Genomic DNA, 13,806 nt, shown 5'->3' with positions numbered 1-13,806 from the left:
CCACGCCACGCACCCACATGCTCTCTTTGTACCTGGGTTTCAACCCACAGGTCGGGCCCCTGTAAGCCCTTTGCTCCCGAAGCTTCTCGAGGGCAGGCACTGTAACCTTTATTGATTCCAGGGATTCTACAGCACCAGACACACGGTAAGAGCTCAATAAAAACGTCTCTACCCCCACCACCTCCCGCCTCAGCCGCCACCGCCTGGCAGCAGAGAGGAAGCGGGACGCGCGCGACCCACCAGGGAGAGCGCCTCGCTGTCGCCAAGGTAACCTAAGTCAGAGGCAGGGAGTGCCCACGCATGCGCACACTCGCCCTTCCTTCCAGTAACCTCGAGAAGAACGCAGCTGGTAAGACTGCCAGAAGCCGAGGGCGCATGTGTGGTTCCACCAACACCCTAGTCGCCTCCGCCTTCTGTCCCCCCGCCCAGCGATCTCCCCTCTACAAACATCGCCCGGAAATAGTGCCCATTTCTGGAAACCAGGCCTCGTTAACCAATCGTTGCTAGAGAGCGGGAAGACGGGCTTGCCGGGACGGCCGTCTCATTGGCTGGCTTGGGGAAATGGGCGGGGCCACAGGTCGCGGTGCGGCCAAAGAAAGGAGGCGCGAAGCGAGGCAAAGTTACAGCCGCCGGGGGAGGCGTGGCCCCGGGGGCGGTGGAGAAGGCGAGGGGGTGGAGCTCGGGACCGGGGCGGGGCGACCGCGGGCCGGGAGCTCAGCGGTCGGCGGCCGGCGGCGGGAGATCGCGGGCGAGCGGAGCGCAACACTCGCTTGGTTGGGGAGATCGGCGCTTGGCCGGTAGGTGACGGGGCGGGACCCTGGGGCCCGGAACGAGGCGCCCAGGGAGCGGCTGGGATGGATCGCCCCTCAGCCCCGGGCTGGGCAGCGGCCTGGCCCCTCGCCCCGGAACAGTGGGGTTGGCGGCCCGGCCAGCGCAGTCCGACGTACCTCGTCCAACCCACTCGCGGCGGTCCGCGGGGGCGCCCTCGCACGCGCTGCCGGCGCCGCGCTCGCCCCGGGCCTCCAGGCCGCGCACTCCTGCTGGCCACACGCTGGCTCCGAGCGCGCGCAGGAGCGCCCTGCTTCCCCTTCACCAGAGCCCCGCGCCGCCGCCAGGCCCGCCCGCCTGCTCTGCGCCCCAGTGCCCCCAGGATGAAGCTCGCCTGGCGTGGGGCGGACGTGTCTCCTGCAGGAGTGCGTCCTCGCATCTGCCCTGGCGTGAAACCCTTCTGGCCTTTCCTGGGGAGTTCTCAGGTCACACCTCAAGGCGGGGAGCACGAGCTAAGCCTGTCCTCAGCATGCAGCGGGGCAGTGCTGGCCGCCCGCAGCATCCTCCCTCCGCCCTCTGAACCCAGTCCTGCTCTGTAATTCTTCTAGGCTCTCCAACTCGGGACTTTATTTGTCGGTTCAGATGTAATATTCCCATCTTGGAAACCCATCGTGGCCCTGGCATCTTGCATCCACCGGGCATCAGGCAGACAGGGGCCACTTGTACAGTTTCCCACCTGCCCGGGAGCCTCCTTAGTGCTGGCTGACTTCAGAAAAAGGGTTTTCTTCCTAGTCGAGGTTAAAAAGTTGCTCTCGGCCCTAAAGGGTAGACTGGAGGTATGAATGAGGCAGACGATAAGTGGTGAAAGGTACATACATCAGCAAAGTAAATGGTAAAACTACTTTTGATCACTGGAGACAATGAACACCAATGACTTAATTAAGGACCCTAAAAGCACGTGAAATTAAATGATTAGGGTGAGGTCATGGTATAAAATAGCAGTCTGGAGTTTATTCCAGGAAAAATGTTGAAAACCCCTTGACTAGAAACATGGTCTTTCTAAAAGATTAGAAGGAGACAGTATCAACATTAGCGATGTGTTTTTTACTTGGTGTCTTCATACCTGTGAGCTCTGTTTTCCTTCAGATGGCTGTGTGGTAAGACAGATTGTAGTGTCCTGTTTTATAAGTGAGGCACCTGAGGCAGGTGTGTATGAGGGGAGTGGGAGTGGTATATATCTTGCCTGATGCCTCATAGCTGGGACTAAGGATGGGTCTTCCCCAGAATCCTAGATCAGGACCACATTATAGAACTGAGATGCAGAAAGGAGGGAGAAGTTTTTGGTGTGGTTTTTATGCTGTCAGTGTGAGAGGACAGTTAAAAAGTGCTTTCCTTACTTTGGTTGTATTTGGATTTACTCTTGGTGTTTTTTAAGTGATATCAATCAGTTCCTTTGGAGCGATGCCAGACCTCTGAATTTTTCAGACACCTTTCGGACATCCTCATTTATTTTGAAGGGTGTGGAGAACTTCTCAGAAGATCTCAAAATAAAAGTAATCATCTCTGACTCTAATTTTAGAGATAAGTAGCCAGGTGTATGTACCAGCTCTTTGTGAAATCAGACAGCAAGACGCTGCCAAGCTTCAGGCCATCTTCTGAGTGTTTTCTGATTATAAGGAGCAGTTCTGAAGGGGGTTTTTTGTCACTGGTATTGTCTGTTAAGGGTTTGTGGGAGCGGCACCACAGAGACCCTGCCAAATCAGTCTCCCTCTATTAAACAAAAATGTCTGGTTGGGCCTTTTCACCTCAACAGATGAAGGTTTGGTTCCTCATTTTGGTTCTCCTGTTGAACACTGACTCCTTTGTGATCTGCCTGGAATATGTGTATATCATTTACTGCTGAGAAGATGACTTGCGCTGGTTGGTTGTCCAGCCCTAGGCCACTGTTGTGATTTTTGTTTTGTTTGGTTTGGTTTTGGTGATTGATAACAGCTCATCCCTGGCCAGGGTCTGGTGAGAGATCTGCGGAGATGTGAAAGAGATGAAAGCTTTATCCAAGGTTGTTTTCTTCGTTGTTGGCACCCTCTGAACAGTGTTGTATCACTTTGGCCTGTGAAGGCACTTTTAACTTCCTATTTTTTTTCCTGTCTCAGTGGACAGCGCATGGGCTTTCCTAACAAGCCTGCCTGCCCCTATGAAGAGCTGACAGATTCATATTGGTTGGTTTGACAGATGTTCTTTCTGGGGGGAAAGTTCAGAAATCTTAAAAGCAAAGTCAGTCCTAAGTAAAAAGTCTAAGTCAGCCCAATACGCATACAGGCAGCATATTTCTACTGATGGCTTCCATCATCTCAAGGTTGTTTTTTTTTTTTTCCTGGCAAAAGGTTAAAATGCAACTAAAATTCTGCTTTCGTGATTAATAAGTCACTACCGCAGTTGTGTCTGATGCTTCCTGTTTGCCCCATTTTAGTATTTCAGTTAAACTGGAAACATCTGAGCATTATGGGCGCTGTTGATGGCACCGGTATGAAATTGGTAGGCCGGGGACAATTCCATGTCAGTGGATTTAGGGCACTCTAAGGATGTCAGCCCCTCTAGTCTCCACACACCACGATTCCCTAGTAAGGGAACAGAATGGGGCTGAGCGTCTGCAAGAGCTGGGTGGGCATTCAAAGTGATGCATGTGTGAAGTTTTTGCATTTACTCTGTGGTGCTGGCTAAAATGCTGAAAGCAGTAGCCCAGAAAGGGAAGGCGAGACCCAGGGCAAATTGTAGGGGAACATTTCTGTTGAGCTGAGCAGGACATCGAAGTATGAGATTTTTCGTTCTAGGCTTACGACTGCCTGAATGACAATGCAGAAAAAGTCATTTTTCTTCAGTGGCCGGTGTGCTGTTTGTGTTCTAAAGGAGCCTCTTCCCTTCTTGCTTTTCTACATCTCTTAATCCCTCAGCTCCCTGATAGAAATCCCTTGAAATTATGTGGCATGATGAATAATTTTATAGCCAGTCTTTCTATTTTCACACAATGCTTATGTGAAGAAGGGCAGGGACAAAGATCAGAAAAGTGAAGCCTCATAAGGAGAAATAGACAGGATTGCTCAGAATCTAAACCCCCTTTTCCTGACATCTAGGTCACTGCTTTTTCTACTAACTTGCTCATGAAACAGTAAGGATTTTCCTCCCCCAAACATGTCAGTTTTGAATGTAACGAAACCAGGCTAGCAGCTTTATTTATTTATTGTACCAGTCAATTGTTAATTGATATTGATTGTTAATTAATAAAAGGCTAAAAGAGGAATAGCCTGCTATCTGGACAGGTGTGCTTGTGCCCATTTTCCAGATGTAGAAACAAAGGCAGAGAGCCCGTGGTTTGTCCAGAGCAACAGAACAAGTCCTTGGTGTCTCCGTGTCACATGTGGTGGCTGAGGCTGTCAGGTCAGAGAGACCTGGGTCAGGTCGAGGTCTGCCACTGCCTGCCTGTGTGCCCACAGGCAAATCACTTCACTTCTCTAATCATCAAGTGCCTCATCTGTGAATGGAATCAGAAATACTTCATGGGAGTGTTTTGAGTAGAAAATGAGAGGACATATATAAAGTGCTGAGCCCAGTGTCCGGCACAGAACATATATAAAGTGCTGAGCCCAGTGCCTGGCACAGAACATAGCGACTGTAACTGTTGCTGTTGTTGTTATTGTTGGTGGTGGTGGCAGTAGTAGTAGTAGTAATAGTAGCAGTGATAGTAGCAGTAGTAGTTGCCAATTAATGCGTTGTGACTAAACCTGTTTTCTGTAAGATGATGTCAAGAAGGGTCAGACTGCCTGACAGGCCAGAGTCATTTTCTCAGTAGGACTTTTAGGGGGACAGTTCTTCAGTCTAAAAGCTTCAGCTGTCATGTTTTCCCTGCCTTACACTATATACTGTCCTCACTCTACTCCAAATAAGCCTACAAAGGTCCAGGCTCTGCCCAGTTGACAATCCTGACTCTGAGCTGGAGACACAGCTGGGCCTGTCTAGGGGCTTCCTGTGTCCCACATGTGATCATGTAGGTTCCTGCATTAACCCTGGAGGTGAGGAAAGGGAAAATACTGTATGGCATGTAGGTCAGCAAGGACTTGCTCTTTGTCTGGGGGACTAGGAGGGAATATTTGGTTCTGAGGAGTGAGGTTCCCACTACCACATGGCGTCCCCAGCTCACCGGCCTTGCCCTCTCATAAACATGTCTTTGTCAGCTTCTCTCCAGGACTGTGCCTGGGAGCCCAGGATCTGCAGTCAGGGACTTGCAGATTTCCCTTTCAATCCCACAGGAAGCCTGGAATGGTGGTGTGTGTCTCTGTAGTCCCAGCTACTTGAGAGGCTGAGGCGGGAGGATCACTTGAACCCAGGAGGTCAAGTAGCTATGGGCAACATAGCAAGACCCCATCTCTTAAAAGAAAAACATTTGTTTTAATCTCACAAGGGGATAAAAAAACCAGTTTCATATTATATTTTAAAGCCTTTTTTCCTCTTAATACAAAACAAAAATATAGGCTCTCACCAGGCTGCCATTCCCTTTAAATAACATTTTGTTTTCTCTTGGGGAAGCTGACTTGATGGCCGAAGAGTCATTTCTAAAGTGAAGCTAGTTTTTAGAAAAAATAGATCACCGGATGTCAAGCCTCATGTGGAGCTGGGTTCAGATGAAAATGAAACCAGCAGGCCTGGCGTGGCAGCTCTGCACTTGACTTCAAGCTGGAGGTGAGAGGCAGAGTGTGCCTGGACCTTGCTCCATAACTGGTTGACTCCACAGAGTGCATTTGATAGGTGCCTTAGTCATTTTCCAAGCAGCTTTGCTTAGGTGAGCAGAGCACTTTCTCTGGAAGGTGAGTCACCCGTGCAGGGGTGTAGGTGACAGGTGATTTATTCCCCAGCACAGTTGCAGAGAAAGTCCTGAGCAGACCTTCGTGAGGAGCCCTCTGCCACAAATCACCCTCATCCCAGCCCCGGGCTAGGAGGCAGGGGGCAGGAGGCAAACAGGAGGCTTCTAGGGCCTGCGGGCTGACAGCGGAGGGGGGATCGTAGACAGGGCACAGAGCCCAGATCAGCAGTGTCACTGACTCCTGAGTCCAGCCACCTTGAGGGTGGAAAATGGCCTGCTTCCAGTGACAGTCAGCAAAGAAGCAGGAGGGGAGCTTTGGCCCCAGGGAGCTGGGAAATCCCTTGGCAGATAGCAGAGCGACAAACCCTATTTTGGTGTGAAAAACCTTTTAGGAACGCTTTTCCACCTGCCTCCTTTTCAACTACCTGAGTTGGAGGCTCTGCAGAGCTCCAGTGATTGGAAAGGTTAGATTAAACCCTGGATTTCAAGAAGCTTCAGGAATCCCAAGCCTGCCACCACCTCAGTTGTCTACACTTCTAGGATCAGGGTTTGGACCCAGAAAGAAGCAGCAGGGGGAACTCCTGAGCCATCCCTCCCTCCCAGTTTCTGGCTACTACAGCTTCTCCTGACCCTCTTTCTGCTAAAACCACTATCAGGTGACCATTAAGGCAGAGATTTTCTTCAGACACTGTTCTGGACTAGTGCAGTTGGTGTTGAACTTGACTGCTTATGGCCAGGGACATCTATAAGCAATAGGGACCACGTACAAGGAGCGCTTGACTTTAATGAAGCTACAACCGAGGAACGGTTATTCTCTTGCAAGTAATATTGTTCCCTATCTCTGGCAGACCACCAACCCGGCCCCTGTACCCATACCCCACCGATCTAGACCAACCAGCAGTCACTTCCTGCTGGCATGGCTCAATAACCTTAACCTCACTGTCCAGAAGGAGCTGTTAGGATTACAGCCTGGACATGATCATTCACATTTTTTGCAATGCGAAAATGCAGGAGAGAAAATGGTGGCCCAAGAAAGCCAAGTGGGTTGCCCAAGGCCACACAGCTAGTTAATGGCAGAGCCTGAACTGTAAAACCCACACTCTTCACTGTGCTCTGCTGCCAGGGAATGAAGGAACTAATCCTGAAGCAGGATTTTTTTTTTTTTTTTTTTTTTTAACTAGCTCCTCCTTTTATTCTCCTACCCCAACCCTATCACTCTCAGCCTTTCTGCAAGCTCTGCCAGGCCTGGGAAGGGTGGAGCCACAGCAGCTGCTGTCCTGGGCCTAAGAAAAAGTAAACAGAAAGCTATTTGTTGGACGCTCTCTTATACCATGAGGTTCATGTAATCAAAAGGAGGTCAAGGTTGATAAGAAAATACAATTACCAGGAAGTCTCAAAGGTTGCCCACACCTTTAGAGCACTTTCCTACCTAGCCAAGCAGTATCTCACCTAGAGTGGGTATTCAGTAACTTTCAATGATTGATTACAGGGGTCCAAACTCACAGTGCATGAGGCTCTTCTGCATCTTTCTTCTGTGCAGGAGGTGCATGCATACTCTGCGTGTTATCCTAGCTGATCTGTCTGGCTCCTCTCAGTGAGAGGCTCTTCCTTATGGGTAAAGCATGATTTCATGATGTCGTCTCTGGATGGTGGCCCCTGTAAATGCAAAGAATTATTGTAGCCAAAATCCACCTTCTACTGACATTAATGTTTCCTTTTACCGGGCCAGAATTAAAAGGTAGATATTTCTGGTCGATACTAGGGATAGCCAGGAGGGTCGGGAGGAAAGGAGGCTTAGCCAGCCTCCAATGAGGATGTGGTTGCCAATTAAGATAAATGGAGGTCAGGCGCGGTGGCTCACACCTGTAATCCCAGCGCTTTGGGAGGCTGAGGCGAGCGGATCATGAGGTCAAGAGGTTGAGACCATCCTGGCTAACATGGTGAAAGCCCGTCTCTACTAAAAATACAAAAAAAATTAGCTGGGCGTGGTGGCACATGCCTGCAATCCCAGCTACTCAGGAGGCTGAGGTAGGAGAATCACTTGGACCTGGGAAGTGGAGGTTGCAGTGAGCCAAGATCCACCATTGCACTCCAGCCTGCGCGACAAGAGTGAAACTCTGTCTCAAAAAAAAAGGTTACAAATTGAGTCCTTTGGCCAAAGGAGTTGATTGGACCCACCAGGCTCCTTGAGTCCTGCCCAACAGTCTCCACTGGCAGATGCTGTGCCTAAAGAGGCAGGAATAGCTTTGTACAGATCAATGTGAAGGACAGAGTCCTGCACCACCTCCCTCTAGCATGTATTAGATACACGCAAATCCGAGCCCAGATAGGTGTTGTCCAGTTCAGAAGAGTTATCTTCTCAAGCAGTAGAAGTAACTGGGTCTCTAGGTCAGCATTTAGCAAAGGGGATGGCAGGAGTGGCTCCATAGCCAGCTTTCAGGACACCTGCTTGCTGGGATGCAGTTAGAATACAGCCACCAAGCTGTGATTCCCTCCCCTCCAGCCTGCCAGGTGATTGGACAGTGTGGACACGTGTCCCTGTCCAGCCAGACTCCCAGAGCCTATGGCACTCATTTACTCCTCAGAAGTATGTCTGTCCTTTCACTCAGGAACACTTGCCAAGTGTGTCAAATGGGCCACGTCTGCTAGGTGCTAGAAAACCAAACACAACTGAGGCACCGCCCTGGAGGACCTCACCATGACGGGGGGAAGCTTGGCACGACGGCAGATACCTCACAGGTCAGCCCCAGTGTTGGTCGGGAGCCATGACAATAGGAGCTGGAGGGGGCGAGGAGGCCACCATGCGTAGCCCAGTGGCCCTCCTTTTCCAGCTTGAGCCGGCGCTGTCAGGCGTAGAACGTCTTGGATTCTGCAGGTGCCTGGGTGGGAACCTCTTCGTATTTCTCTCATCCTGGGGTCTTGTACCACTCCTCAGCTTGGAGCGGGAGCTTGGTAACAATTGGGAAACTTCGGCACTCTGGGGGAAAGAAGTGCATTTTCAGAAGCGTAGGGACACTCAGGAGAAATGTGCTGAAATGTTGCCTGGACACAGTGGCTCATGCCTGTAATCCCAGTGACTTCGGAGGCTAAGGCAGGAGGATTACCTTTTAGGCCAAGAGTTGGAGACCAGCCTGGACAACATAGTGAGACCCATCTCCAAAATTTTTTCTTAAAAAACTAGCTGGGCATGGCCAGGCACCATGGCTCACACCTGTAATCCCAGGACTTTGGGAGGCCAAGACAGGCAGACCACTTGAGGCCAGGAAGTCAAGACCAGCCTGGCCAACATGGTGAAACCCTGTTTGTACTAAAAATACAAAAATTAGCCAGGTGTGTTGGCGGGCACTTGTAATCCCAGCTACTCGAGAGGCTGAGGCACAAGAATCACTTGAACCTGGGAGGCGGAGGTTGCAATGAGCCGTGATCGCACCACTGCACTCCAGCCTAGGCGACAGAGCATGACTCTGTCAAAAAAAAAAAAAAAAAAAATTAGCTGGGCATGGTGGTGCGTACCTGTAGTCCTAGCTACTTCAGAGGCTGAGGTGAGAGGATCACTGGAGCTCAGGAGTTCGAGGCTGTAGTGAGCGGTGGTTACACCACTGCATTCCAGCCTGGGTGACAGAGCAAGACCTCTTCTCAAAAAAGAAAATATAGTTCAAAGTAGAATCAGACAGTGAGTAGCCAGCTAATAAAGACTGACTACCTCCCACCCTTCCAGGCGGGAATTAGGAGGGCAGTGACCACCCTGGCATATCCCATAGGCTTGTTGCCACTAGAGAGTTGCAGGCAGGTGGATCGAGGGAGTGCTTCTAGGTAACGGTTCAGCATTCCAAGAAGGCCTTTCGAGGGTTTCAACAGAGAAGCCTCTTCATCATCCTCATATTCCCACTGGCCAGTATGGTGCCTGAAACATAGTAGCCACTGGTTAAGTATTTGCTGTTGACAGAAAGTAGAAGACTTGAATCCAAACTCCTGCTAGGCCCTGCTGGCCTCGAGGAGGACGAGAGAACCACGGGCTGTTTCATGATTTACCCTCTTTTACCAAAGAATCGTGTGAGATCCTCTGAGAATATTCCTCATCATGTTCCATGTCCCGACCCCCTTTTTCCCTTCCCAGTGGAGGAGAAGACTATGACCCCTCATTATAAATGGATCCCTCTGCCAATCATGTCCTCAAGCTGGTTGCTTGGGCCAGCTTGTCAAAGAGCGTGTGGGGCAGCATCTGAAACGAGGCCAGGGTCAAAGTTGCCCCGCCACAGGGCGGAGCTGGACCCGTGCCTGCTTCCATGCGTTCGAAGCCTTCCGTGGAAAGCCGAGTTCTTTGGGTTTCTTGTTTATTCTGAAGTTCCTCAAACTAGTTCCTCAATTTCAGAACCAGTCAGTCACCAGTGACTGCAATGAACTTGAATTCTCCTATGCAGGGAGCCTGAGCCTGTCTTTCTTCATCTTCTCTGAACACAGGTAGACGCTGCTTGAAGCCCACTCCCACCTCTGAAAACCAGATTTCCAAACCCAGAAAGGAGCAGCGGGTGGTTGTATTTCAGCGAGATTGACCGTAGCCTAGGGAACTTCTTGCTCAGAATCCACCCCGAAAGGTTAAATAAGGAGAGTTGTTTTTCACAACCAAAATGCTGCTTGTAACGATGATCTCAAAGCTTGGCAAAATCACAAAGTACGTTTTGAGTCATCAAAGAAACTGGCTGTGTTTCACATGATTTTAGTGTCAAGGGCAGTGATGGCCTTCTAATCTTTGGAAATCGGTTGTTGTTAAGTGGCATACAGGGCAGCCCCACTTCATCAGAATATTCAGTTACACAAAATACCCTGAGTTGCAGATTTCAATGACACTTGAAAATTTTTTAATTTTTAAATTATTTCTTATTTTTTTAAATTTTTTGAGACAGAATCGCACTCTGTTGCCCAGATTGGAGTGCAGTGGCGCAATCTCAGCTCACTGCAACCTCCAGCTCCCGGGTTCAAGCGCTTCTCATGCTTCAGACTCCTGAGTAGCTGGGATTACAGGCACCTACCACCACACCCAAGTGACTTTTGTATTTTCAGTGGGGACAGCGGTTTGCCATGTTGGCCAGGCCGGTCTCGATCTCACAACCTCAGGCAGTCTGCCTGCCTGGGCCTCCCAAAGTGCTAGAATTACAGGCATGAGCCACCGCTCCTGGCCTGAAAAAATTTTTATACAACATACGTTAAACATTCCTTGTGGCTTATTGTATAAAATTAAGTACACGTGTGGCAGGTTTTTATCTCAATACTACTTTGCCCCACATGTTCTCCTGCATATTGGGTCTCTGCATCTGTGATGCCCCCTGCGGCATCTTTTCTATTTGCTGTTGGCTCTCCTTGTGCAAAGGATTTGAAGGTTGAATTGAAAATACCATTGTAATACTTCTCTTTTAAAGCTTATAAAATGCCCTATATCAGGGCCTGGGGGCAAAAGTACTGATGAAATTTATGAAGATAGCAAATGGTGCTCAAGTCTTTGTTATAAAAAGAATGGTAAATATTAGCTCAAGAAGCCTGGAGCCAGGCCTTGTAAAGTAAAGGGCACATTTGCATTTGTCATAGAATTTCTCGTTGGGATGGGCCCGGCTATGCCAGGCCTGGGTGGGCTGAGGAACACAGGCCCACCACAATTCCAGCTTGGAGTCTTTCTTCCCTGTTGTCATTTTAAAGTTGCTTTTTCCAGAACATAGGCTGGCTGTAGTTCATGCTTCATAATTAAGGTGCTTCCTCCCAGGCCAGTCCCTGGATTTCTCACTAACCTTTGACTTGTGACAGCTTCTGCATCTCGGTCCCAATATTTAAATCTTAGATCATTTGGAAGTAGATAGAGTATCATGGTTAAGAGTATGGGCTTTGACATAAAAGTCCCTTGTGCAAATCCTGCCACTGCCACTTTGCTTCTGCGTGGCCTGGGGCAATTTACCTGGCCTACTGAGGCCCAGTTTCTTCCTCCTTGTAGAGGAATAACATTAGTGCCTTGCTCACAGAGTTGTGAAGCTTGAAGAAAAAAATGCATGCATTACCTAATACATGGCAAATAATAATAGCTGCTATTATTATTCATTTGTGTGATTACCAACAGCCAGCATGTGGTTATATGTATACAAATAGCAGATTGTTGCAACACCCAAAGATGACCACAGAACAACTAATTTCAGCTTTAGCTGCCAAGGAATTGTGAGTCCCAGTTTATCACGCAGAGCTGAGGCACTGCCAGTGGACACAGAAGCCAGATGGGGTGTGCAGAATGCTCTTCAAAGAACATCTTCATGGGTTCTTGCCGACAACTCTGTCCCTCTGCTCTCAGGATTCTCCTCCTCCTGCTTTGATCACATCTGTTCCAGACTTTCCGTCTGATGCTAGGGCTGCTGGCTAGAAGCTGTGGGAGGTAGCCTTCAGCGCCTCATAGCAGCAACTTTCGAGCAACTTAACACTTATGGACCATCACATCTGTAATCCCAGGACTTTGGGAGGCTGAGGTGGACAGATCACTTGAGGCCAGGAGTTTGAGACCAGCCTGGCCAAGATGGCAAAACCCCGTCTCTACAAAAAAATAAATAAAATTAGCTGGGCATGGTGGTGCATGCCTGTAATCCCAGCTACTTGGGTGGCTGAGGCACAAGAATCGTTTGAACCCGGGAGGCGGAGGTTGCAGTGAGCCAAGATCATGCCAGCCTGGGTGACAGCAAAACTGTCTCACAAAAAAAAAAAAAAAAATCTTACAGTTCTGGTCATGCAAAGGTCTGACTGCTCATCTTGTAGCAGCTTCCTTCTCACTGGAGGTTCCACTGATGTTTCCAGAGTGCCCACTACATGCCAGGCACTGTACTATGTAATTTAAACTTTGTTCCTTGCATTGAGTCACCCTGTAAAATTCTGTCGTGTGGGTTTAAGGATCCCTGTATTACAGATAAAACTCCTGAGTCTCAGATTATGTGACCTGCCCATGGTCACACACCAGAGTATTGAGAAACTAAGATTCAAACTCAAATCTTCTGACTCCAAGGCCATCCTGTCGTGTGGCTGAATGGCCATTCCTCAGGATTAGTAAGTAATATGTTGGAATAAATTACCTCTGAAGGTCTTTCTGATGCTAAGATCATTTTGATTCCTTTATGATTTATTTATCCATCTACCCATTTTCTCCCCATCTAGACTGTAAGCATGTTGAAAGCAAGGATAGCATCTTCACAGCAAATAAATAGTGTGTTTGGAAACCACCTATCCAATGCTGCCTACTTCTCTGACACATAGAAACAGGAGAAAAGAGATAACCCATTAAAAGAGTCACCCAGAAATTCCAATCCCAGGAGTTTACCACCTAGAATTCCTTCTACAAGTACACATAAATGTGAATAAGGGTAGGGTTTTTTCCATTATTACTTATAAGTGAAAAATTGGAAACAAAGTTTCCAGGTGGGCAAATGATGGTACATCTGTACCTTGCAATCTTCTGTAATCTGATGAAGCCTTAAAAGGAATGAATTAGAGGTCAGTCGTGGTGGCTCACACCTGTAATCCCAGCACTTTAGGAGGCCGAGGTAGGTGGATTGCTTGAGGTCAGGAGTTCAAGACCAGCCTGACCAACATGGTCAAACCCCATCTCTACTGAAAATACAAAAATTACCCAGACATGGTGGCTGGTACCTGTAATCCCAGCTACTCAGAAGGCTGAGGCAGAAGGATCACTTGAACTCGGGAGACGGAGGTTGCAGTGAGCCGAGAATGGGCTGCTGCACTCCAGCCTGGGCAACAGAGCGAGACTCCGTCTCAAAACAAAACCAAAAAAAAGAAATAAATCTACATGTGCTGAGATGGAACAGTATTCATAGTATCTTGTTAAGTGAAAGATGCAATTTGTATGATATTACATGTGTATAATCCCATGTTTCTTTTAAAAATAGTCCCAAACTATATGCTTGTATATGTATAGTAATTGGAACTAGAAGGATTTACATGAAACTTAAGTGTTTTTTATGTTGCAGAGAGGAGGGGACGGTGCCGGGAATTTTTTTCTGTATACAGTTTTGTTTTTACATTTTTATAATGAACAATTGTTTTGGTAGTTGAAAAAAAATTTTGAGATGGAGTCTCACTCCGTTGCCCAAGCTGGGGTGCAGTGGCACAATCTTGGCTCACTACAGCCTCTACCTCCTGGTCTC

At 48.6% G+C, this 13,806-nt stretch overlaps 1 protein-coding gene across 1 annotated transcript in view; it reads left to right on the top strand.

Moving 5' to 3' along the window:
• The first annotated feature begins 716 nt into the window (after window positions 1–716).
• Window positions 717–13,806, top strand: part of MAP3K14 (mitogen-activated protein kinase kinase kinase 14) — a 54,312-nt gene continuing 41,222 nt past the window's right edge. The window contains exon 1 of the mRNA XM_023191379.2: window positions 717–797. The gene's annotated coding sequence lies outside the window, so the exon portion shown is untranslated. The remainder of the gene's footprint in view (window positions 798–13,806) is intronic.

Source organism: Piliocolobus tephrosceles, chromosome 16 (genome assembly GCF_002776525.5).
Source record: "Piliocolobus tephrosceles isolate RC106 chromosome 16, ASM277652v3, whole genome shotgun sequence".
In the NCBI taxonomy this organism is placed as follows: Eukaryota; Metazoa; Chordata; class Mammalia; order Primates; family Cercopithecidae; genus Piliocolobus; species Piliocolobus tephrosceles.
The sequence above is the reverse complement of the archived record's forward strand: the minus strand, read 5'-3'. Positions and strand labels throughout refer to the sequence as shown.